This window comes from Equus asinus, chromosome 30, assembly GCF_041296235.1.
Source record: "Equus asinus isolate D_3611 breed Donkey chromosome 30, EquAss-T2T_v2, whole genome shotgun sequence".
In the NCBI taxonomy this organism is placed as follows: Eukaryota; Metazoa; Chordata; class Mammalia; order Perissodactyla; family Equidae; genus Equus; species Equus asinus.
In genome coordinates, this window is record NC_091819.1 from 28,173,739 (window position 1) to 28,200,369 (window position 26,631).

Genomic DNA, 26,631 nt, shown 5'->3' on the forward strand with positions numbered 1-26,631 from the left:
CTCCTTCCAAGAATTTAAGCTGAGGGCCTCATCCATAATAAGAGTTGTTACCAGAAGTAAATGTTTTGACCTATCTGTAGGGCAGGTCAAATCTCTGATTTCTGAACATCTGTTCTTCTTATTGTCCTGCGAATTACCCTCCTCCCCTCTGAAGCCTCAGGACCCTCTCCCATTCCTTAGCCCAAGATGGTATATAAACCTCATTTTACCTTTTTGTCTTTGAATCTCTCATACATGTGGGGTCTCTGGCCCTCTCATGTATGTGTGGTTCCCATATGTAAACAATTAAATTTGATTTTCTTCTATTAATCTGTTTCACGTCTGTTTAATTCTTGGACCAACTGGAAGAACCAAGAAGGGTAGAGGAAAGTTTCTTCCTCCCCAACACATGCAAAGAAGCAGGAAAGTATGACCCATAATGAGGAGAAAAATTAATCAAGAGAAATAGACCTCAAAATGACACAGATGATAGAATTCCCAGACAGTCAAAGGACATAGAACTGTTATTAAAACTATGTTCCATATGTTCAAGAAGGTAGAGGAAAGATGGGAGCATGTTAAGTAATCAAGAAAAATATTAAAAGATTTTTTTTAAAATCCAGATCAAACTCCTAAACAGGAAAACTATAAAATCTAGGATGAAAAATACACTGAAGGGAATAGTGGCAGATTATATATTGCAGAAGGAAAGATAAGTCGACCTACAGACATACCAATAGAAACTATTTAAAATGAACTCCCCACCACACCTCCCCAAGAATGAACAGAGCTTCAGGACAAATTTAAGAAGCGTAATGTACATGCAACTAGAATCCCTGAGTAAGGAGTGAGAGAGCTGGAGTAACAGAATAAACATTTGAAGAAATAATAACCAAAAATTTCAAATTTGATGAAAACTATAAATCCACAGATCTAAGAAGGTCAAAACCTCAAACACGAGAAACATGAAGAAAACTACACCAAGGCACATCATAATCAAACTGCTTAAAACTAGTTTTAAAGAGAAAACTCTTCAAAGCAGCCTGAGAACTAGGAGTGGAAGAAGGTCCAGCTCAAACTCAGGAAAGTGTAGCCAGCATTATACCACCTGCCAAGGCTCCTTGCACTTATCCAAACCTTATTATGTTCCAGAATATGACACTTTGCTTTTCTTCCTTCTCAATACTTTTCTTCTCCTTAGCTGCTGTGGTTTGGTTGGGAGACATTTGACCATAGCCACTTTATCAGTCAAGGTCAATCAGAGAAGCAGAGCTACTGGGAGATTTTACAGAAGATATAGATCCATAGGGCAGGCAGTTGGGAAAGGAAGAAGGATGTAAAGTGGAAGAGAGAAGAACAAGGTGAAACCCACAAACATGAGACAGAGCCCACAAAAATGGACAGAAGTCCTTGTCGGTTCTTGTTGCATCTGACCTTGATGGTGTAGATGTCCTGAGAAGACAAGACCATCACTAAGCTAAACACACACACAGGAGTGAGAGAAGCTGAAGGAGGATCCTGGGGAGGGTGGAGCAGTTGAATGCCCCTCCTCTGCCTCATGCTATTGAGGTGAGCTGGAAGGTAAGTGACAAAGTGTGTGAGATACAAAATGGCTGCCACGTGTCTTGTTCCCCGCAAATCTCCTGTAAGAATCTATGTAGTGGTCCATCCTAACCAGAAACCAATGAGAAATAAACTTCCAGGAAATGTAATTCAACCAAATTAATACATTAAAAACCACCGCAACTAAAATAGCGTTTGTGGGAAGGCAGAAAATTTCAATTAGCCATGCTCTTTCTGGTCCAGGTTAGCACTGATAATCAAAAATGTCTGTGGGTGGTCTTTTTAAGCTTATTGCATAATTAACTGTTCTATAATCACCTTTCTTTGTATTTAGAAATCCTGCTTGAACACTGTGATGGATTCACCAGGTACAAGTGGCTCCAGCTGTCTTTTTTAATGGAGAGGCCGTGCACTGGATAAAAAGATTTACAGGGTCCAGCCTGGCAGTGTAGTGGTTCAGTTTTCATGCTCTGCTTCAAGTGGCCCAGAGTTCACAAGTTAGGATCCCAGCCGAACTTACACACAGCTCATCAAGCCATGCTTTGGCAGAATCTCACAATACAAAATAGAGGAAGACTAGCACTGATGTTAGCTCAGGGAAAATCTTCCTCAGACAAAAAGAGGAAGATTGGTAACAGATGTTAGCTCAGAGCCAAAAAAAAAGATTTACAGGAATACAAACCCACTAAATAACACCAAAGAAAGAAATCACCTCTAGAGAACTTCCCTTTTGATTCCTCAAGTTGCTGGAAAGAAGCGACGGTATGTGCTCTCAGAAGGGAAGATGTTGGCAAACGGTAGAAAGAGCTAGAATGGAATTAGGTAGTTAATGAACTTGAATCTTGGCTGTCTCTAAAGGATGATTTTCCTAGCATGAGCTCTTGAGGTTAATTTAGTCTGATGCAGAAAATCAACCTCAGTGACAAAATAAGAGGTAAAAAACTCTTTCCTGGGAGTGGCCCAGAGGTTATTTTCCCTGGTTAGGAGAAGATCTGGAAACAGCTTAATTAGGACCTCAGTGTTTGAATGGTGCTAAAAACTGGTGAGTGGCAGCCAGAGTTCTTCACAGACATAGTGGCGAAGGGGCTCCCTTTGTGAAAGTCAGACAAATTTCAAACAGTCTCCAGTGGATACAACTTTAGAGCAATTCTTGGTAGTCTGAGGGGAGGAATACAGAATCTGGTAAACGGACACCTGATGGAAACAGGCCCATAGTGGAGAGCAGCTGGCAATGGAAGAGGAGAGGGGACTTTTCTCTAGGAGTAGAGTTTCTGGAACCAATTAGAAAACACATACACACACACACACCATCACCATGACCATCACAACCACCATCACCGTCACCACCAACACCACCAATACCACCATTACTTGTGTTCAAAGAGGAAGAGGTCACTGTAACAATTACAGCTTCAAGTTCTAAGTGTTGACAATACTAAGCACTTCTCTTTCTACTTTGATTCCCCTCATTAAGAGGATAAAAACATCATAAAGATGAAGCAAAAGTGTATATTAGGTCATTCAAGAGCCACTGAGTTGACAAGAGACCCAAGGAACCTTGAGAGTGTTTGTGCTACTGGACTGAAGTGAAGTTCTACCTTCTATACCCCAAACTCCAAACATATATGCAGTTTTAACTTCTTATCTCTGGGAGATTTAGGGACTCAGATTTGTGCCTCAAATTCCTGTTCCCTGTAATAATGACAGGTATATCCTTTTCATCCTTGCAACACTCCTCTGAAGTAATCAGGGAGCGGGATTTTCAGAACACTCAAGCTGATAAAAGCAGCCATGGAGACTTGCTGAGGATCCTTGCATGATGGAATAGTCCCAGGTTATCAACCAGCATCAGTCAACAAGCACAGGTAGCCCATTACGTAAGTGCCATTACGGATTGGAGACCTGCACTTAAGATGTTAACATAATTGCCTTTGCCCAGAAAGGACTAATGGTCTCTCAGGCGAAGGAAACTGTAGTAAGATGTGAGATGCCTGTTTGTGGCTAATTGAAGATTAATGAGGTTTTAGCGACATTCACAAAGTGTTAAATCACAAACCGGTCATTTGTAGCCATCACTACATCAGTGCTTAGATTTCGCTTCAATTCTCCAGAGGAAAGATATGATTTTGGACAGCCATTTCTTTTCATTGCTTGGGCAAATCCCAGAGACTTGCAAATGTGTGGACTAAGAATATTCTTATTTTTCTCTCTACTTAACACTACAATTGGCTCACGGTATTCTTACGCTTGGCTTGTTAAAGAATGTCAAGTGTTATGAATTACCAGTAACACTCCTCATCGAGCACATAGAGTTCATAATTAGTCTTACATTAGGCTTCCTAATGAATCTATGATGCAAATAATTCACTGTCACATTGAAACTGTGTTGCTTCCCCATTTCCCCAATTCTGCACTCCAGGAAGTGTAAAAATTTGCTTTGTTCATGTTCACTCACTGTGGTAGTTGGAATTATTGGCTCCAATTGTTCACTCTTCCCTTCGTCCAGAAAGAATCTATACTTTGCCATCTAAACTTGCAGTTCTTTCCAGCAAAGATGTAAATTTCCCCAATCCATCATTTTGGGCTTGCCCCAGGTAACTTCCTGTCCTGATTCAATGGGGGCGATAGTGATAGTTTGCTAGCTCTGTGCATAAACTTTAAAAGAGGCTACATGTGTTTCTCTTTTCCCTCTTGAGCTTCTGCCATTGCCAGGGGGAGAACATGCCCCAGGTAGCCTGTTAATCCAAGGACGATAAGAGACACGTGGAGCCGAGCTGAACCTAGTCTGCAGCTTACAGCCAAACTCAGCTGACCCACAGCTGGCTCCCAGATCCTGAGTAAGACAGTCACCTTAAACCTCTGAATTCAGGGGTGGTTTCTTAAGCAGCAAAAGCTAACTGATCAATCATTTACTGAGCCCCTATAATACTTCAGAGATGGGTTAGGAACAGGGCATACAGAGATATTCAAAATATAAGTCCTTGCCCTCAAGGAAAGTCCCGTCTTGCCTGAAGGTTCTGCCACTTCTCTGACTGGGAGGTTCCAGAGCCCCAAGCTCTCAGACTCCAGCGTCAAGTCCTGCTTATTTGATGCCTCCAGCAGTATTAACAGTGACTGCCACAAAGTCAATGGAGAAATCTAGCAAAAGAGCTGTAGTAATTCTTATTAAAGTGTGAGCTTTAGTTCAAACTTCAGGAGCCCCTTTTTTAAAGAATGTTTTTATTTATGTATTTATTTTTTCCTTTACAACGAAAGTTCACTAAAAGATCCCTTTAAATCTGTGGTTCTCAAAAAGCTGCATTAGACACAATTGGAAGTGAGTAATTTTATTTTCTTTTTAAATTCAGAGTCCTCAGGGATTCTGACTCAGTATGTCTGGGAGGGGCACTGGAATCTGCGTTTCTCATGTGCCCTCTTCTCCTTTAGCCCAACAAAATTAGGATATTATAAATCTACAGGCCAGTCCTTGAGAATCTCCGCTGGAACAGCAGTCTTCTTGGGGACATTTAAAACATAATTTGACATGAGTTTCCCCAGGCCCCTCTTAGGTTTCTTACCAGCAGAGCTCTGGCCAGTGTCCAAACAAGTGTCACCTTGTTTCCTGACACCTGCCTTTCGACCTGAGCAGCCTGGGCTCTGAATATTGCTCTACACTTAGAAGATGCTCAAATGATATTTGTTGAATGAACCATATGCTTGTCACCAGCCTGGATCCAGACTCCTGCCTGTTCCTCCTTATCCAGCTGACTCCTGAGGATCTGAGCACTAGCCTGAAGTTGTGAGCCATCCTGCCTCTTACCTATCCACATCTTGGTTCCGAAACCTCCCCATTCCTTCATCCTCCATCCCTCCCCACATTTGTCGTTCTTGGTAAACTAACACTCAGGGTTGACGCTCTCTGAGCTTTTTGTTAAGTATGGTCTAGAGCCAGTGGGAGATTAGACCCCAAACCAGACCCTTTGCTATTATAAGACTGATCTGCACTCTCACAACTTCAACACATGTTTAGGAAGAAGAGAGGCGGAGGAAGCTGAAAACTGGTTTATATCTGTAAATAATGACTGGAGGCCTATGAGCAGGCCAAGGCAAAACAGATCAAATGCCATCCCAGAAATGTCAACAGTCACAGTGCGGCAGACATGTTTACAATGCAGATCTGAGTCATTTAGAATTATTGAAGTGAAGTCCAGAATATGGGGCGGCTGGCTGTTTAACAGGGATCAATAAATAATTCCAGCACATAGCAAAATTAAAACTCTGCATTGCCATCTGGAACTTGGTGTTCCTGGGCTGATTAGAAACCAGCTGCCTGACGTAATTATATTTCTCCCTTGCCTATTTTAAAAGAATTTCACAATATCCCAGAGCATGAAAGAAGTGAAAAACCAGGTAAGAGAGAATCAGGGTCAACTTGGTCCTGCATGTTTAGGAATTGCTCTCGGACCCAGAACAGGAATCTGTTTTATTTTGTCTTTGTAAAGGGAATTCTTTGGTAGTGACCCTCCAACCCTGAGATGCTGCCTTTTTAGACGCTGCTTAACATTAATTATTAAACTCAGTGCAATCTGAGGACAAATGAAAGGAGGTTATGGAGGAACATCTTTTACCCAGTAAATACATGACGGAAGAGTTGCACGTAAATTCCACTGTGGCAGATCAAATGACAGTTTTAATTCAATCAGAAGGGCTGCCATTTAGAGGAATCCTATTGTAAATTCTTTTGTAAAACCAAAAATCCTCTTAAAATATGTAAATGATAACTATCCTTTACATTTTTTGGTAAACATAAATTTCATATGACTGCACAGAACGCTTCTCTGGGCTTCTCTGCAGGCACGTCTTTCTATCTGCTCTAACCCGTGTATGTAGCTTTCTTATACCCTGATCCGTCTACTCACTCATGGGCCTGCTGATGCTTGAATTCTATCAGCACTTTTCTCATGCCATGAGCAAAGTAGACACTAGCATTTGCTAAATGAGTGAATATCTTAGGGTACACTTATGTTGTTTAATACAGCAGCCAGCACACAGATGCCTCTCTTTGCGACCAAGAGGTGACAACAACTGGAAACATGAATCAACTCTGAAAAGGTTTCACTATGTTCAAGAATAATGGATCCGTTGATGATATTATCAAAATGACATTGCCTCGATTTTTTTTTTTTAAAGATTGGCACCTGAGCTAACAACTGTTGCCAATCTTCCTTTTTTTTTTTCCTGCTTTTTCTCCCCCTGGTACATAGCTGTGTATTTTTAGTTGTGGGTCTTTCTAGTTGTGGCATGTGGGACACCACCTCAGCATAGCCTGATGAGTGGTGCCACGTCCATGCCTAGGATCCAAACCAGCGAAACCCTGGGCCACTGAAGCGGAGCGTGCGAACTTAACCACTCAGCCATGGGGTCAGCCCCTGCCTCAAATTTTAGAGCACAGCTAAAATTTTCTCTCACCAAATATCTCTCAGTGTCATTGTTAGAAAAAGAATCTGATATTATGCAGAACAAGGGTTTAAACAAGTGTAGTAATCTTTGTATTCTTAGCCCCTCAAAGTCATTTACCATTTCATTAGCTATAAGCACAAATAAGGTGTAATTATTTCCTGCAATCTGGAAAGCCTGCTCTTCCTCAGGAACCTTCATTGTCCTGTCACCTGAGATCACAGCATGTGTTGCAACAATTCCTTTATGGAATTTACAACTTTTTTTTTTTAATTCTTTGAAGTCAGAGGCTGTCTTAGATTTTTTGTTGGGGAGTTTTTTTTTATTATTATTACATGGATTATCATGGTTCTGTGTGAAAAATAGGCATTCAAGGAATAAATGTATGGATTGTATTGAAGACAAACTGAAGAAAACATGCCGTGAATGAGGTTTTTGCGTGGGTGGGTGGGGTATTTTATTTTAAGGGGGGACAATGGCTTACAACATTATGAAATTTCAGATGTACATTATTTATCAGTTTATATAGATTGAATTGTGCTCACCACCAATACTCTAATTTTTATATGTCACCATATATACAAGACCTTTTACCCTTTTTGCCCACTCCCCATCCCCCTCCCCTCTGGGAACCACTAATCTGTTCTCTTTGTCCATGTGTTAGTTTATCTTCCACACATGAGTGAAATCATACAGTGTTTGTCTTTCTCTGTCTGGCTTATTTCACTTAACATAATTCCTTCAAGGTCCATCCATGTTGTTGCAAATGGGACAATTTTGTCATTTTTTATGACTGAGCAGTATTCCATTGTGTGTACATATCACATCTTCTTTATCCATTCCTCAGTCGATGGCCACTTGGGTTGCTTCCATGTCCTGGCTATTGTGAATAATGCTGCAGGGAACACAGGGGTGCATAAATCTCTTTGGATTGTTGACTTCAAATTCTTTGGATAAATATCCAGTAGCGGGATAGCTGGACCGTATGGTATTTCTATTTTTAATTTTTTAAAAAATCTCCATACTGTTTTCCCTAGTGGTTGCTCCAGTTTACATTCCCATCAGCAGTGTATGAGGGTTCCTTTTTCTCCACATTCTCTGCAACATTTGTTATTTTTTTGTCTTGGTAATTATAGCCATTCTGAAGGGTGTAAGGTGATATCTCTTTATAATTTTGACTTGCGTTTCCCTAATCATTAGTGATGTTGAACATCTTTTCATGCACCTTTTGGCCATCTGTATATCTTCTTTGGATAAACGTCTGTTCGTATCCTCTGTCCATTTTTTGATCAGGTTGTTTGTTTTTTTGTTCTTGAGATGTATGAGTTCTTTATATATTTTGGAAATTAACTCCTTCTTGGATGTATGATTTGTAAATATTTTCTCCCAGTTGGGGGCTGTCTTTTCATTTTGTTCACGGTTGCCTTTGCCTTCAGAAGCTTTCTAGTTTGGTGCAGTTCCATTTGTTAATTTTTTATTTTGTTTCCCTTGCCTTAGTAGACATGGGATTTGAAATGATGCTGCTAAGACTGATGTCAAAGAGTGTACTGCCATATTTTCTTCTAGAAGTTTTATGATTTCAGGTCTTACATTCAAGTCTTTAATCCATTTTGGGTTAATTTTTGCACATGGTTCAAGATAAGGGTCTACTTTCATTCTTTTGCATGTGGCTGTCCAGTTTTCCCAACACCATTTATTGAAGAGACTTTCCTTTCTCCATTTTATGCTCTTGGCTCCTTTCTTGAAGATTAGCTGTCCACAGGTATGTGGTTTTATTTCTGGGCTTTCAATTCTGATCCATTGATTGTCTGTTTTTGTGCCAGTACCATCCTGTTTTGATTACTGTAGCTTTGTAGTATGTTTTAAAGTGAGGGATTGTGATGCCTCCAGCTGTGTTCTTCTTTCTCAGGATTGCTTTGGCTATTTGAGGTTACTCCATATAAATTTTAAGATTCTTTGTTCTATTTCTGGGAAGAATGCCATTGGGATTCCGATTGGGATTGCATTGAATCTGTAGATTGCTTTAGGTAGAATGGGCATTTTGACTACGTTTATTCTTCTGACCCATGAACACAGAATATCTTTCCATTTCTTTATGTCTTCTTCCATTTCTTTCAATAATGTCTTATAGTTTTCAGTGTACAGGTCTTTTACCTTTGTGGTTAAGTTTATTCCTAGATATTTTATTCTTTTTGTTGCAATTGTAAATGGGATTGTATTCTTGATTTCTCTTTCTGCTAGTTCATTGTTAGTGTACAGAAATGCAACTGATTTTTTAAAATTGATTTTTTACCCTGCAAATTCACTGTATTTGTTGATTATTTCTAATAGTTTTCTGGTGGATTCTTTAGGGTTTTCTATCTATAGAATCACGGCATCTGCAAATAGTGAAAGTTTCATTTCTTCCTTTCCAATTTGCATTCCTTTTATTTCTTTTTCTTGCCTAATCACTCTGGCCAAACCTCCAGTACTACGTTGAATGGGAGTAGTGAGAGTAGGCACCCTTGTCTTATTCCTAGTCTCAGAGGGATGGGTTTTAGTTTTTCACTGTTAAGTATGATGTTGTCTGTGGGTTTGTCATATATGGTCTTTGCTACGTTGGAGTATTTTCCTTCTGTACCTATTATTGAGAGTTTTTATCATAAATGAGTGTTGGATCTTGTCAAATGCTTCCTCTGTGTATCTATTGCGATGACCATGTGTTTTTTTTCCTCATTCTGTTAATGTGGTGTATCACATTTATTGATTTGTGGTTGTTGGGCCATCCCTCCATCCTTGACATAAATCCCACTTGATCATGGTGTATGGTCCTTTTAATGTATTGCTGTATTTGGTTTGCCAGTATTTTGTTGAGTATTTTTGCATCTATCTTTATCAGTGATATTGGCCTATAGTTTTCCTTATTTGTGTTGTCCTTGCCTGCTTTTGGTATCAGGGTATTTTGGCCTCATAGAAATGAATTAGGAAGCATTTTCTCTTCTTCAATTGTTTGGAATAGTTTAAGAAGGATAGGTATTAAATGTTCTTTGAATGTTTGGTAGAATTCTCCAGAAAGGCCACTTGGTCCTGGACTTTTGTTTTGGAGAAGGTTTTTGATTACTATTTCAGTCTCTTTGCTTGTGATTAGTCTGTTCTGATTCTCTATTTCTTCTTGATTCAGTTTCGGGAGATTGTATGAGTCTAAGAATTTATCCATTTCTTCTAGGTTATACAATTTGTGGGCATATAGTTTTTCTTAGTATTTTCTTATAATCCTTTGTGTTTCAGTGGTATCCATTGACATTTCTCCTTTTTCACTTCTAATTTTATTTATTTGTGGCTTCTCTCTTTTTTTCTTAGTGAGTCTGGCTAGGGGTTTGTCAATTTTGTTTATCTTCTCAAAGAACCAGCTCTTAGTTTCATTGATCCTTTCCATTGTTTCTTTATTCTCTAGTTCATTTATTTCTGCTCTAGTTTTTATTATTTCCCTTCTTCTGCTTACTTTGGGCTTTATTTGTTCTTCTTTTTCTAGTTCTGTTAGGTGTAGTTTAAGATTACTTATTTGAGATTTTTCTTGTTTGTTAAGATGAGCCTGTATTGCTATGAATTTCCCTCTTATAATTGCTTTTGCTGCATCCCAAAAGAGCTGATATGTTGTATTTTCATTTTCATTTGTCTCCAGGTATTTTTTATTTTCTCCTTTGATTTCTTCATTGATCATTGGTGGTTCAGTAGCATGTTGTTTAGTCTCCACATATTTGTGACTTTTCCAGCTTTTTTCTTGTAATTGATTTCTAGTTTCATAGCATTGTGAAGTATAGAAAAGATGCTTGATATGATTTCAATCTTCTTAAATTTACCAAGGCTTGCCTTGTTTCCTAACATATGGTCTATCTTTGAGAATGTTCCATGTGCACTTGAGAAGAATGTGTATTGCTGTCAATTTCTCCCTTTAGGTCTGTTAATAGTTGTTTTATATACTTTGGTGCCCTGTTAGGTGGATATATATTCATAAATGTTATGTCCTCTTGGTGGAAAGTTGTTTTTATCATTATATACTGCCCCTCTTTGCCTCTCATTATCTATTTTACCTTGAAGTCTGCTTTGTCTGACATAAGTATAGCAACACATGCTTTCTTTTGTTTGCCATTTGGTTGGAGTGTCATCTTCCATCCCTTCACCCTGAACCTGTGTTTAGCTTTAGAGCTGAGATGTATATTGTTAGGTCTTGTTTTTTAATCCTTCCAGCTACTCTATGTCTTTTGATTGGAGAATTCAATTCATTTACATTTAGAGTGATTATTGACATACGAGGGCTTAATTGTGCCATTTGTCTCTCTTGTTTTCCAGTTGTTCTATGCTTCCATTGTTTCTCTTCCTTTGCATTTCTGACTGCCATTTCATTTTGGAGGTTTTCTCACTTTTTTATGAATTGTGGTTCTGTTTTGGTTTTTTGTTTAGAGGTTGCCCTGAGGTTTTTATAAAAGATCTCATACATGAGATAGTCCATTTTCTGATAGCCTCTTATCTCCATTAGCTTAAGCAGGTTCCATCCCTTTACTCTTCCCCTTCTGAGTTATAGTTGTTACAAATTATTCTGTTTCATGATTGTGAGTTTGTGACTAGGTTGAAGTATTTATAGTTATTCTGATGCTTTCCTTCCATTTTCCTTTAAGTTATAATTAAGTATTTGCTTCCCTATTCTGAAAGACAGCTGCCACTTTCTTATTTTTTCTGTTTTTCTCCTTGCTCAAAGATTCATGGACCTTTGGCTTTTTGCCAGGTATGAGGGCATCCTTGATCACTTCTTGTAGGGGAGGTCTACTGGTGATGAACTTTCTCAAGTTTTTTTTATCTGAGAAAGTTTTATTTCTCCATCACATCTGAAGGATAGTTCCACTACATAGAGTATTCTTGGCTGAAAGTTTTTGTTTTTCAGTATTTTGAATATATCAGCTCCTAACCTGTAAGGTTTCTGCTGAGAGATCTGCTGAAAACCTGATAGAGGATCCTTTGTAGTATATTTTGTTCTCCTTGCTGCCCTTAATATTTTTTCTTTGTCATTGACTTTTCCAGTTTTACTATTTTATGCCTTGAAGGAAGTCTTTTAGCATTGATGTAATTAGGAGTTCTATTGGATTCAGGTATTTGTAAGTCCAATTTCTTCCCCAGGTTTGGGAAATTCTCAGCAATTATTTCCTTGAACAAGCTCTCTGTTCCTTTCTCTCTTATCCCTCTGGGATGCCTATAATCCTTATGTCACTTTTCCCAATTGAGTCAGATATGTCTCAAGGAATATCTTCATTTTTTTAAAGTCTTATTTCTCTCTGCTCCTCCACGTGAAGCAATTCTATATTTCTCTCTTCTAAGTCACTAATTTTTTTACTACATAATATCAGGTCTATTCTTTAAGGATTCTAGATTATTTTTTATTTCATTAATTGTATTCTTCATATCTAGAATTTCTATTTTATTTTATAGTTTCAATCTCTTTGGTGAAGTATTCCTTCTTCTCAGTAATTTTATTCCTGAGTTCATTGAACTGTCTTTCTGAGTTTTCTCGTAACTCCTTGAGTTTCTTTGCGACAACTGCTTTGAATTCTCTGTCATTTAGATTGTAAATTTCTGTGACTTCAGAATTGGTTTCTGGAGATGTCATTTTCCTTCTGCTCTGAAGTGTTAATGTAGTTCTTCATGGTATTTGATGAACTAATCTTTTGCCAGGGCATTTGTGGTAGTGTTAAGTCATAAATTCTACCTGCTACCACTGCGGGGAAGCAGGAGCTGTGTTTCTGATCCCACCTTGTCTGATGGAAGTTGTTGGATATTATGGGCACTTGTGCCAACCGGGAGAGCATTCACCCAGGTGCGTAGATCTGCTGCTGCCTCTCCTTATGATCATGCTGGCTACTCTGCTTGGTGGGCTGGGCTTCCTCAAGAGGTCTGAGCCTGGGCAATTCCTTGGGACCTCAGTGGCACTGTGGGCTCTCCCACCAGACAGGAAAGTGATCACGCAGGGGCTCAGGGCTGCTATCACCCGTTCCCACAGTTGTGCCAAGCACGCTCCCAGTCTTGTGCCCACAGTGGTACTATGGGTGCTCGTGCCAGCCAGGAATGCAGTCACATGCATGCACAAGGCTTCTGGGGGGCAAGAGAGTGCTCACCTATCTCCATCACTTCCCTATATGCAGTCCATCCACCTTCAGATGTATAGCTGCGTGGGTCTCTCAGGCGTCCTGTTGTGCTGTGTGGGTATCCTCTGCTGATCAACAAATGTCCATTTAGTATAGTTTGAAGGGGGAGAGATAGAGGGAATGGCTCACTCCACCATGTTGCTGACGTCACTCTGGTTGAGATTTTTTTATTCAGTTTTTGCAACCCATCTTGATGGCTTTTTCAGCACCATAGACAGCAAAAACATTCTAGTTCTTGGTCATTTAATACACCTTTAAAATATTTTTGCATAGTAAGAAAGACATATTAGGTAGCACTCCATAAACAGTATCATCATGAAACTAATGTTTGAGTAAGCATGCCTGTGATTTGGTTGTGAGGCAGTTAGTATTGGGAGACAATTCTCCATGGGTCTCTCACATTTTTGCATGTCTTGAGTTCAGAGGCCTTTCTTTTGGACTTTCTTTTCCCCAGGGTGTTTCTATAGCAATTAGCCTTAAAGAAAGACAGTGTCTCTTTCTGGAACAAAGGACAGGTGTTCCCACAGCTTTGGAAGGTAGAGATGGTGTCTCAATCCAGAGCAATGGGCAGCCATGCTCACTGTCCTGAGTGCAGGGTTCTTCTCTTGTCACACACCCTCTAGCATGTGCAGGTGCTGCCTGGTTCTCAGTGCATTGCCCTATGGGAATCAGAGCTTGGGGAACCAGCTCAAGAAAATGACGATACTCTGCCTATTCCTATTGCTGTAAGTAATAGTCTTTTGTCTCCAACCAAGGTCTCCTATACTTCCTGCCAGCCTTCGTGAAACTGTGGCATGCTATCTTCTTGGCTTCCAAGTAGGGCAAAGTCTCAGCTCCTTTGTAATTCTTGACACTTAGTGATTCAAAGCTTGTATTCAAACCCTGGCTCTGTCACTTTATAATTGAGTGACATCAGTGAAGTCAATTCTTGTCTCTGAGTCTCAGTTTTCTCATTTATAACATGGAGATAGCAATCATAACAGCTGCTTTACAGAATTAAAACAGATAAATCTCTTACATGATCTTTGGTGCATGGGAGTTACTTAATAAGCAGTGACAAGTTTTCCCTCTTTGAGCCAGCCTAGAAATGCAGACAAATATGGAGCAATTGTTAAAACAATAAAATATTTATATTAGTTGGCATTTGTCACAAGCATTGAAAATCATGGCAGAGAGCCTCAGGGATGCATCAGGCATATCCCTGAGGACCTTGAGGGTGCCCTCTGTAGTTGTTCCTTTTCCATAGGTGGGAGAGGCAGCAAATGGTCTGATCAGGTGGGAATTGATCAGCAGGTTTGTAAATGTCTCTGAAGCCAGACTGGAAGTCTGTGTGGTACCTGATGTTGTTAAACTCCCAGCACCAAAGTGAGAATGACAGAAACGAGTAAATGTTAGTGATTCAGAGTAGAGCTGTTTTTCCTGTGTAAACTTATTACTCCTTTGGAAATAAAAGCATTTCAAAACCTTTTCAAAAATACCATAACAAAACTATTAGGGCGGATGTGTCTTTAATTTTGTATTTTAAGTAAATTCATTAATATAATTCATGCTTTCAGTATCCACGTGAGCATCTACAATGGGCTAGCCCTTATGAGCCAAACTGATTTATAAACATAAATCACTCACCATCTCTGCCCTTGCAAAGCTCACATCCTGGTTAGAAAGAGAAGCAAATAAACATCTAAGCTCAATGCAAGGTAATAGACCTGTTACATACACATAACAGAGCAAGGACTTCTAGGGAAAATTGAGCGTGCCTGATAGAATTGGGAAGAAATTTGAAAAGGAAGCAGTACTCGATGTAGGTCTTGGTGAAGCAGACATGTTGGTGCTCTGCTTCTCCCCCTCAGATAGCTTTGACCAACCTATGCACCCAATTCCTAGTGCTCATTCTTCTCCATCTAATGTCTCTGTCTCCTTTTCAGGGCATTGTCCTTCACAACTGGAGCTGCTCTGCCTGCACACACATGGAGTTGTGAGTGCCTCCCTAGGACAGCCCTTAGCTGATGGTTGCTGGAGTACACAGGAGTATGCAAGTCCAGATCCTTGCCCCAAGATGGGACAACTCCAGGCCATCACTTACACTCCAGAGTCTCCTGCAAGGTCAGGCTGAAGCCACTGTCCATGGGCCTTTGCCTGAAGTACCCCCTGGCTTGGCCCCTTTCCCTTCCCTGGCCTGATTCCTCCAATCTCTTACAATTTCACCTAGGGGTTTTCCTTATTAAATCCCTTGCATGTTTATTCTCACCTCAAGATGTGCTTCTGGGACACTGGCCTAAGGCTTATCACCAGGAGAATTTTCAGAACATAAAAGAAATAAGACTATTCCAGCCAGTAAGACTAGCAAGCACAAAGGTTTACAGGATGGTGGACTGTGACCTGGGCATGGGCCGAGTTGGGGCATCGGTATAGGACAAGAATGGAGCAGAACCTGCTGTGAAGGCCCATGTTCAGCAGTTTGTACTCTAGCCCAGAGGCAATGGGAAGCCAAGGAGGTTTGTAAGCAGGAGACAGAAGTAAGGAGTGATGAGGTCAGATCTAAGTTTTAGAAAGATATCTTTGGTCTCTGTTATGGACTGAATGTTTGTGTCCACGCCCCCTCCCCACCCCCACCCCCAAATCATATGTTAAAGCCCTAACCCCCAAGGTGACAGAATTTAGAGATGGTGCCTTTGGGAGGTAATTAAGCTTAGGCTTAGGTGAGGTGACAAGGGTAGGGCTCCCATGATGAGATTAGGGCCCTTATAAAAAGAGATACCAGAGCTCGCTCTCTCAGATACACTCTCTCTCTGCCATGTGAAAACTGTCAGAAAGCAGCCATCTGCAAGTCAGGAAGAGAGCTCCCACAGGAACCCAACCATGCTGGCACCCTCATCTTGGACTTTTAGCCTCCCAAACGGTGAGAAAATAAATTTTGAATGTTTAAACCACCCAGTCTATGGCATTTTGTTATCGCAGCTCAAGCTGACTAATCCAGCCTCCTTATCTAATCATGGATTAATGAAGAGATTGTTCCACTTCTACATTTTGAGCTTTAAATTCTGTAGCCATTATGTGAGTAAGTCTTGTATTTCCTCACATCTAAGACGCACATTTTTTCTTCCAATTTGATGTTTAATGTGACTCATAACTCAAGAATCCAATTTGCGTTCTTTCGTTGTTTTAAAAAGATTATTAAATTGATGACACCTTCTGAGTAGAGTCAGACATAAACTGCAGGTGCAGCCTCAGCATAAACGACTCCGTTTGCACAGCATTCAGGTAAGGTTTGCTCTGAAAAATACTTTCATCTGACCTTCTATGGTCCTTTTCAACCCTCATAGTGGATAGGTACTGCACATGCCTCTTCTAGGTCCTGGTCACTGAAGATTCTTTTTTGTTGAAATGATTACAATTCACAGATTGGACAAATAACTCATTTATAAAAAGAAAAGAAAAGAAACCCAGAAATTCCCCCCCCTCCCCAGAAAGTCTCTAGTGTCCTTCCCAGTCAATCCTTCTTCCAATTTCCTCCCAGAGGTGATCATTTTTTAGAGCTTTGTCACCATAGGTTAGTTTCTAGAGCAGTTTCTATTCTAGAAGTTCATAAGTGGGATCTTGCAGTATGTGCCTTGTGTGTGTGACTTCCTTCACTTAGGAAACACACTGAGTGTGCCGGAAGTCCATTATTTTTCCTAGCAAGTTGTATTTCATTATGTGAATACGCCACAATTTGTTTATCTGATCTCCTGAGTTGTTTCCAGTTTGAGATGGTTCTGAATAAAGGTAGTATGATCATTCTTAACGTGGCTTTGGTTTGCATTTCAATTATGATGAGATGCTGAGAGCTTTTTCACATGTTTAGTGTGTCTTCCTTTGCAAGATATCGGTTCAGGCCTTTTGCCCGTTTTTTAATGGATTGTCATTTTCTAATTGAGCTGTAGGAGTTCTTTATATATTCTAGATATAAGAATTTTGTCAGTTGTATGTCTTGTGAATATTTTCACCCAGTCTATTGCTTATTTATTTTCTTAACACTGTCTTCTAGAAGGTTGTAAGTGTATTTATTAATTGATTCTATCTACTACATTCATACATGTGACTAAAAACACACTCTTCCTTTTTGCACCTGTCAAATAAAATTTATATAGTCAAAAAAAAATTCAGCTTGGAAAAAATTACCCTCATTTTAAACCTCGTGCTTTTCCTCGAGAAGTGCATCCCCTTTAAAGGAAGGGTGAAAAGAAATATTGATTAACGAGGACTCGAAAGGAGGCAAGGCTGTTAGCAGACTTTTCTGTAAATCACAGGCAAAGCATTCTAACTAACACAGAAAGGATCTAGCATTATATAAAATATTTGGACTTTGCTGACTTTTTCTAGTTACATTTTCAGTCTGAGCACAAGTGTTCTTTACAGAATGCTCACAGTCGGCATGTTCACTTTGTACAACCCCAAACAGGGCTGCACAAGAGCGATCAGCAGAAGCCAACTGTTGCAGGAACCCAAACTTTCCCTAAAAAGGAGTAAATTATTGTATATGCCACTTGAAGTAAACCCCAGCTATGCAGAGAGGGAATCTTCCCTGCCATCCCACCCGGGGCCAAAGACCACGAAGCCTTGTTGGAGACAAGGGAGGGAGAGCTTGATGGAGGGGGAGCGATCTGCCAAAGCGGCAATTCTCAAAACTGGATCAGCGCCCAAACTGTCAACGTCATGAGGAACAAGGAAAGACTAAGGAACTGTCAAAGACCAGAGCAGACAGGAGACATCATGACTGAATGCAACGTGACCTCCTGGATTAGCTCCCGGAACAGAAGGAGGTCACAAATGGGAAAGCTGGTGAGATCCAAATAAAACCTGGAGCTTAATTCATAGCAATGTGCCAGTGGTGGTTTCTTAATTTTGATAAATGTACTATGGTAATGTAGGATGTTAACAACAGAGAAAACTGGGTGAGGGAGGTATACAGAAATTCTCTGTACTATCTTTTGTATCTTTGCTATAAATATAAAACTATCCCAAAATAATAAAAAGTTAACTTTTAAAAAATGGATCACTAACAATTATAAGAGAGAAAAACATGTAGTATCTTCTCCAGCTGTTGGGAAAGACAAAAACTTGGTTCATTCATTCACCTCTGCATGTTCACTTATTGAGTAACTACCGTGTGCTAGATACTGCTATAGCACTGGACACACGGCAGTAAATAAAACAGAACTCGTGCTCTCTGGGAGTTTGCATTTAGTCGAGAGAGAGGTTATAGACAATAAACTAGTAAGCAAGTAAATAAGTATATGTGAGGTCATGATAAACACTATGAAGAAACGTTGACGTCAATCCTGGTAGAGCAATGGAGGTTCCTGGCTGTTTCAGAGGGTGTTCAGAGAAGGCCTGTGAGAAGAGCTGAAATTTGAGCTGAATGCAATGAGGGAACGAACCAGGTAGACACTTGGGGAAGAACCTTCTCAGATGAAGGAATAGTGATGCGAAGGCCTGGGAACCAAAGAGTGTCTTGAGTCTTAAGAATCTGTCAAATCTACATAATCAAATATGTATTTTTCTTTTAGTTTAGAAAAACAACTTCAGCCTCTAAGGCATTCACACCACTGTGCTAGTTGTTTGGGGTCTAAAAAAAGTGAAGGGCCATAATCCCCCTTCAGATAAAACATTCCAATTCTTTCCATTCTTTCATTTTAACTTTCTGCTCCTATTCCTTCACCACCACCCAAATACAGTTGAACCAGGAACAATATGGACCAACCCACATAACGTTTCTGAAAAATTTCCACTAAAAAAGGAACCATTAGTTCTAATTATTATTATTTTCACTTTACTGTTGTAGCAAAGATTACTAATGATCATCTAGGCACTGTTAACTATAAGTTCTATCTTCAAATTCAAACTCTGACTTGAAGATATTTCTAATTGCATAATACAAAGATCTAATACATACTAGCCAATGTGCTAAGGTTTTATGTACATTATAATTTATTTCATTCATTAGCCCTGTGAAGTGAGCTGCCAAATTCTAAAAACCCATTCTCTTCACCATTTTTTCCTACTGCTCCTCACCTGTACTCATGGCTTCCTCCAAGAGCTCGACATGAAAAGACTCCCGCATTACATCTAGAGCTGAACTCTTTCAAGAATCTCCATCTTTTGAGTCAGTAAATGCTCACTACTTAACATTCAATATGTCTGAAAAAGATTCTGTCATCTTCTCACATTTACTTCTGCTCAACTAGTCTTAATCCTCTCAGTTGTATTATTTTCCCAAACATCTGAACCGAAAACCTGGAGGTTATCTTTGAATCTCCAAAATTGTGACAGCACCTGGTCCTCAGCAGACCTTCAGTTCTGTTCCCTCTCTCCTTCTTTCAAAACACTATTTTCCCCTACATGTCTTTCATTTCACCAAATCTATTGTGTCCTCATTCCCCTTCAATTTCTTTTTAAAAAGACATAGTCTTTCATTCTACAATTATATGTAAGATTTAAAATAATTTTGGAAGAGGTAACACTTAGACCTAAAGTTACATTAAGAAATGAAAAATTGGTAAAATGCATTTTCAAAGCTCACTTTTTTGTAAAAGTCCATTGAGGGAAACAGGTGGGGAGAGGATCTGAAGAGAGAAGAGGGCGCAGCAAGGACAGTTTGCCCTCGGCCGTTCTTCATTTTTGCTACTAAAACGTGGTCTAAGAAACCTACCCTGTTGGAAAGCTCACAGTAAAGTACATTTGACAAAAATGTTCCTGACTTTATATTCATCCCAGAGTTTGTTTTAAAATTTAACAAATAGCATGGTAAAAAATGCTCCAAATCACTAGTCATCAGGGAGACAAAAGTTAAAACCATAGTGTCTACCCATCCACTAGAAAGCTAGAAAGACTGACAAAACCAAATATTGGTGAGGATATGGAGTAACTGGAACTCTCACACATTGCTGGTGGGAATGAAAAATGGTACGGTCAATTTAGAAAGCACTATGACAAGAACTAAAGAATTAAACATACGCTTGCCAAGTGACCCATCAATCTAACTCAGCTGTCTCCCAGGAGAAATGAAACATATGTCCTACAAAGATTTGAATATGAATGTTCATATCAGCATTATCCAAAACAGTCAAAAACTATAACAGTCAAAAACCAAAACAAGCATGCCTGCTTTCACCACTTCTAGTCAACAAAGTATCAGAAGTTATAGCTGGAAAAATTAGGCAAGAAAAATAAATAAAAGGAATCCAAATTGGAAAGAAAGAAGTAAAATTCTCTCTGTTCACAGGAGACATGATCTTATATGTTGAAAAGCCTAAAGATTACACACACACACCTATTACAGCCAATAAATGAATTCAGCAAAGTCTCAGGATACAAAATCAACACACAATAATCAGTGGCATTTCTGTACACTAACAGTGAATAATCCAAAAAGGAAATTAAGAAAATAATTCCATTTACAATGATGTAACAAAGATTAAAATAGGAATAAATATAACCAAGGAGGCAGGAGATTTTTGCACCAAATACAACAAAGCATTGCTGAAGGAAATTAAAGGAGACCTAAATATGTGGGGAAACATCTTGCATTCGTGGATTGAAAGCCTTAATGTTGTTAAGACCACAATACTGCCCAAAATGATCTACATAGTTTTCATAAGATTCAATGCAATACCTATTAAAATCTCAATAGTGTTTGTGGGGTTTTTTCAGAAACAGAAAGAGCTATCTTAAAGTTCATGTGAAATCTCAAGCGATCCTAAATAGTTAAGACATTCTTCATAAAGAAGAACAAAGTTGGAGGACTCACACTTCCTGTTTTCAAAACTTACTATAAAGCTACAGTAATCAAAACAGTGTGCTTCTCACATAAGGACACATATAAACCAATAGGATAGAATAAAGAGTCCAGAAATAAACTCAAATATTTGGGCAACTGATTTTTGACAAAGGTGCCAAGACTATTCAGTGGGGAAAGGGGAGTCTTTTCAACAAATGGTGCTGGGAAAACGGGATATCCGTATGTAAAAGAATGAGGTTGGACCCTTATCTTATACCACAGACAACCAAAGAAAAAAATAGATAAATTGGACTTCATGAAAATTAAAAACTTTTGTGCATCAAAGGGTACTATCAAGGGAGTGCAAAGACAACCCACAGAATAGGAAGAAATATTCACAAATCATATATTATAAGGGTTTAATATCCAGAATATAGAAAGGACTTCTATAACAAAAAGGAGTTACAACAAACAACTCACTTAAAAAATCGGCAGAAGACTTAACAGACATTTCTCCAAAGAAGATATGCAAATGGCCAATAAGCATGCAAAACGATGGTCAACATCACTAGCTATTGGGGAAATGCAAATCAACCAAAACTACAAACTTCATACCCATTAGGATGGCTATTATAAAAAACTAACATTTTTTTTAAAAAAAGGAAAATAAATGTTGATGAGGATCCGAAGAAATTTGAACCCTTTGGACTGTTGGTGGGAATGTAAAATTGTGCAGCCACTGTGGAAAACAGTTTGGCAGTTCCTCAAAAAAATTAAGCACAGAATTGTCTGATCCAGCAACTCCATTTCAACTTAAATATCCAACAGAATTAAAAGCAGGGACTCAAACAGATGCTTGTACACCAAGGTTCACAGCGGCATTGTTCATAACAGCCAAAAGTGGAAACAATCCAAATGTCCACCAGCAGATGGATGGCTAAACAAAACGTCATGGATACCATCAACGGAATATTATTCAGTGTTAAAAAAATGAGCGTTTGATACATGATCCCACATGGATGAACACTGAAGACGTTATGCTAAGTGAAACAAACTAGTCAGGAAAGGTCAAATACTGTATGATTCAACTTAGAGGAGGTACTTAGAGTAGTGAAACTCACAGACACAGGCTCAGGGGAGGGGAGAATGGAGATTTACGTCTAATGAGTAAAGAGTTTCTGTTTGGGAGGATGAAAAAGTTCTGGAAACACTCAGTGGTGATGGTTGCACAACATTGTGACTGTGCTTAATGCCACTGAATTGTAGACTTAAAAATGGTTTAAATGGGAGCCAGCCCAGTGGCGCAGCGGGTAAGTGCGCATGCTCCACTTTGCCGGCCAGGTGTTCGCCAGTTCGGATCCCGGGTGCAGACCTATGCACCGCTTGGCAAGCCATGCTGTGACAGGCATCCCATATATAAAGTAGAGGAAGATGGGCACAGATGTTAGCTCAGGGCCAGTCTTCCTCAGCAAAAAGAGCAGGATTGGCAGCAGACGTTAGCTCAGGGCAAATCTTCCTAAAAAAGAAAAAAGAAGGTTAAAATGAGGGGTTGGCCCAGTGGTGTAGTGGTTAAATTGGTGCGCTCTGCTTCAGTGGCCCAGGGTTCACAGGTTCAGATCCCAAGTGCAGACCTACACACCACTCATCAAGCCATGCTGTGGCAGCACCCCACATACAAAATAGAAGAAGACTGGCACAGATGTTAGCCCAGGGCCCATCTTCCTTACTCAAAAAAAAAAAAAGATTAAAATGGTAAATTTTATGTTATGTCAACAATCCAAATGTCCATCAGCTTGTGAATGGATAAACAATTGTGCCTCTCCATCCTTTGCAATACTATTCAGCCATGAAAGGAACAAAATGCTACTTACTCAAAAATGTGGATGAGCTCAAAAACATGATTGCTAAATGAGAGAAATCAAACACAAAAGACTCGAACTGTAAGGTTCCATTCACATGAACTTCTAGAAAAGGCAAAAGCATAGAGACAGAAAGATCGGTGGTTGTCCTTGGCTGGGGTTTGTGGAAGAGGACTGACTGCAAAGAATCATGGCAAAACTTCCTAAGGGGATTGAACTCTTCCATATCGTGGCGGCAGTCGAGGTTGTGTCACTGTACACAGATCAAAAATCACCAAATTGTACAGTTAAAATTACTGAATTTTATTTTATGCAAATTATACCTCAATAGAGTTATTTTAAAAGCCTAAACTTAAAAAAAAATAGTGCTAATGATGACAGAAGTTCAATGATCAGAGATAAGTCACTTATAGTGTAACAATGATTTTAGAAACAGATGCCCAATTCTTCCACGGTCCAGCTTCAAGAACAAGGGTTATTCACCTCAAAACACTTGACCAATGGGTGGATGACTCTTTAGTCCTCTTTCCAATTACAAGGGTGTTTTTCCAATCCAAATACTTTCTTTGTCTCTATTTGTGTTTAGTAAACACATTATTTGTATTAAAAATATTAATAACATCAATTATAACATACTTTTAAAATGTTTAATGAATAAGAAAGAGTACATGTATAATAATAAAGTTTCAGGCTTCAGAGACCAGTAAGGGGAAGGATATTTGGGGATTAGAAATATTCCTGGCACTCCTTAATCACATACCTCAAGATTTATTCAGTCAACAAACATTTATTAAAGACTTACTACATCCCAGACTCTTTCTAGATACTTATATCAATGAACAAAATAGACAGCTATGTACCAGCTAGGATAGACAAACTATTTCAGAATCTCATGGTTTCCACCACAAAGGTTCATTTCTGACTCATCCTACCTGACCATTGCTGGTTGGCTGCAGCTCTGTCACATGCTCCCTTTCCTCTAGAACCCCACCTGTTGGAGCAGCCATTATCTGCAACATTGAATAAACAAATTGTGGCATAGCCACACTTTGGAATATTATTCAGCAATGAAAAGGCTCAACATGGTATAAACTCAGGGATAAAAATGGATGAACTCAAAAGTATTATTGCTAAGTGAAAGAAGTCAAATGCAAAAGACAACATGGCAGAATAAAAAACATGGTAGACCACATGCTGGCTCTAAAACTTCTTCCTAGAAGTGACAAGCACTTCTGCTCACATGTCATCAATCAGAGCAAGTCACATAGCCATGTCAGATGTCGAGGGGGTGGGGGAAGTATAATGCTCCCCCAGGGAGTGTCAGAGAACATACTTGAATAATAATACAGTTTACCTATTGCCTATTATAATATTATATAATAATAATAATATTACAGAAGGAAATAAGGATGATAGAAAAAAATGTAGAACAAATAAGAAGCATCAGACTGAGTGGTATGGAGCAAGATGCAGTCTAACGAGCTCTCAGGCCCTCAGCAAGGAGTAGATGTGAAGGAGGTGAGGGCGCAGGCCAAGCAGACTCTCAGGAAAGAGCATTCCAAGGAGATGAGACATCCATAGGCAAGATCTGAAGTAAGAACAAGCCTGGAACTCTGGAGGAACAGTAAGGAAGCCAGTGTGGCTGGAGTGGAACAGCAGAGCATAGTAGGAGTGGAGGTGATTGAGGCGATGAGTGGGAGCAACAGGAGTTTGTTGTCATTGTAAGAACTTGAGCTTTGACACTGAGTGAGATGAGGAGCCAGGGCAGGATTTTGAGCCAAGAAACAGCTGATCTGACTTACAACCTATGTCCTATCTTTGAAAGATCGGTGTGGCTGTTATATTGGGGACAAAGGGAAGAAGTAAGCAGACCAATTAGGAGGTCAATGCAAGAATCTACGCAAGTGATGATAGTGACTCAGACTAGCGGATAGTCGTAGAGGTGGTGGTAAGTGGTCAGATTCTGGATATTTTTCCAGGTAAAGTCAGTAGGATTTTTCTGACAGACTGGATAAGGGTGTGAGAGAAAGAGGAGCGGCAAGGATGATTCCAAGGATTTTGTTTGTTTGCCTTGGCAACTGGATGGATGGAGTCCTTAAGTGAGAGGGGAAGAGGGTACCCAGGAGCAGCGTTAGTGTAAGATGGGAGACCAGGGCTTTAATTTACAATGTCTTAAATCTGAAATGTCTGTGTGGCAAATAGGAAGATTTCACTCCACCCCGGGTGAAACACATCTCACTTTTCCACTGTCCAATGTCTTAGAATGCCCACTGGAGCCAGAGTCAAGAGACCCAGATGGCAATGCTGGCCTTACCCCTTAGAAACTCTTCGATCTTGGTAAGAGACAGCATGCTTGTCTCTCCTCATCTATGCAGCAGGGCAATAAAACATGCCCACGGGGTTATCATGAGCCTTCAGTGATGTATGCACAGGGCAGGGCTCCACAAACCCAAACATGGGAGAGAAAATGGCTGTGCTGCTGCTGCAGCTGCTGTGGTCTCAGCAAAGGGCTGGCTGGCTGCTTTGGGATGAAATACACCGAGTAAGTTATGCCAGAGTCTCAAGATGCCAGGTATCGAAAACCATAATTTGGAAACACTGAAGTTATTGAATTTTTTCTTCCCTTGATAGGCTAATTTTTCATTCCAACCTGTTCCATTCTGGGATAAGCCCCTGTAGAATTCCTCAAGCAAGATGAGATCTTTTGGTGACTCAGACAAAATCCGAAATCACAAAATGCCCTGTGACTTTGCCTGAACGCTGTCCTACACCAGTTGGCCACTGGGACTGGGTCCGAGACCCTCAGGACCAGACAACACTGAGGCCCAGCTACTGCTGAGCTCTCTGCTCCCTGCCTTGGGGAGCAGCAGAGCACAGAAGGGGAGCTGGCCCTGGTGTGGTTTGGGGCAGGCCTGGAAGTGAGAAACAACCTTCCACTTAATCAGGTGGCCTGGGCAAGCTGCTCACTTCATGAGACTCAGCTTTCACCTGTGTGAAACGATGATGATGACCTCATCTTGCCAAGTTTGGGGAGGATGACGTGAAACATTGTGTGAGCAAGAGCCTGGCACATGGCAGGTGGTCAACAACTTTTTGTTTCCCTTCTTTCCCCTGACCCCGCACCCTGGCTTAGGAACACAGTCTACTCAGTTCTGTCTCTGCCTTTGGGATCCTGGGAGTATATTGTGTGAACAGCACCATATTATCTTCCAGATGTCAACTCAACATGCCCCAAAGCATATTCTTTTCTCTCAAAAAACCTTTATGACTGGGGGGCTGGCCCCGTGGCTGAGTGGTTAAGTTCGTGCGCTCCGCTGCAGGCAGTCCAGTATTTCGTCGGTTCAAATCCTGGGTGCAGACATGGTACCGGTTATGAAGCCATGCTGAGGTGGCATCCCACATGCCCCAAATAGAGGGATCCACAACTAAGAGTATACAACTATGTACCTGGGGGCTTTGGGGAGAAAAAGGAAAAAATAAATAAAATAAAACAAAAAAAAAACAAAACCAAAACAAAACAAAAAACCATTATGACTTGGTCATCCATAGACAACCTGGAATCTTATATCCTCTTGGTAAAATGAGGCCCCTAAATTTCCTATTGAAGCATAAAATAATTCTGTCAGTTATTTTGTTTGAAAATTACCTCACTGGAGCCTCTGGGAACTTCTCTTCATCCTAGTCATCTGAGCTTTGGTGAACTCACCTGGGCTCTCTGCACTTTGAAAAAGGCACTTTGGGAAGCGTTCTTCTTCAGTCTTCCTAAGGAGCCAACAGTTATAACTAGTGTGCAGGTGCACACTGGCCCAATGTATTGAAACTTTGGGTAGGTTATCTCAGCTATTTGTAAGGCAACTGTAAT